The sequence below is a fragment of the Cynoglossus semilaevis genome, chromosome W (genome assembly GCF_000523025.1).
Source record: "Cynoglossus semilaevis isolate Cse_v1.0 chromosome W, Cse_v1.0, whole genome shotgun sequence".
Taxonomy (NCBI): Eukaryota; Metazoa; Chordata; class Actinopteri; order Pleuronectiformes; family Cynoglossidae; genus Cynoglossus; species Cynoglossus semilaevis.
Window position 1 is genome coordinate 16,425,768 of NC_024327.1, and position 1,008 is coordinate 16,426,775.

Below are 1,008 nucleotides of genomic sequence, written 5' to 3' on the forward strand. Positions count from 1 at the left end.
TTGTGTACCCTAGTGGCTGGCTTATTTAAATATATATAACATTTATTTATTAATTATATATTTAAAATTGTTTAATTCGGACAACTGAATAGTTAAAAATCCGTTTTGGAAATGGCGTTACTTTTTTCAAGTTATTTCGTACATACAAAATTGGTTGATACTTTATCATATCATTACTGTAGGTGAAGAAGTATATATATATGAATATATATACACACACAGTATATATTAAATGTATACATCCCGATACACCCTGTACATTTTTGTTTAAGTTGAACCTCAAAGATGCTGCACATTCACTCCTGTTTTGCCTCTGCCACATTTTTCCACTACTGCTGATCGCTACTTAAAATCCACACGCAAACGTTGACAGCGTTGACAGCAAGACACTTATTATTGCAATAAAAACAACACACTTATCCTTGATGTTGATATCCATGCCAGGAACCGCCAGTATCTGAAGCACAGTTTCCACTTGGTTCCTCTTGCAGGCTCTGTGGAGGAGGGTCTCTCCTTCGACCAAGACACGCACACGGGCAAAAACCCCCATAAGAAGGAAGAGGCAAAAAAAAAAAAAGGAAGGAAGAATCCAAAATTAGAGTGTCTGATGTGCAGCCAATTGTTCCCCCTCCTTATGATGTAAACGCCAATAAAATACTAAAGAATTGTCCCTTAACACACACACACACACACAAAACTGACCTAAAAAGTGCAAGCTGCGAATGAGGTTGTGATTTAAGTGATGATGATTAAGTATGGGGGGAGATTTATTAAGGTGGAGAAAATGAGGGGAGAAAATTTGAAACAGAGATTTTTATGAATTTCACTTTACAGATTATTATATCAACGAACACAGAGATTTTTCACTTGCACTTTGAGCCCAACAAAATGAATATTGTGGCAGTCACTGCCTTAAGGAAAGTGATGGTGAGAAAGTAGCACTGCTTCCTGTCTGCCTGTCCCTATATTGTTACTAGGGGGAAGTTATGGTAGACAGCCCAAGCACAA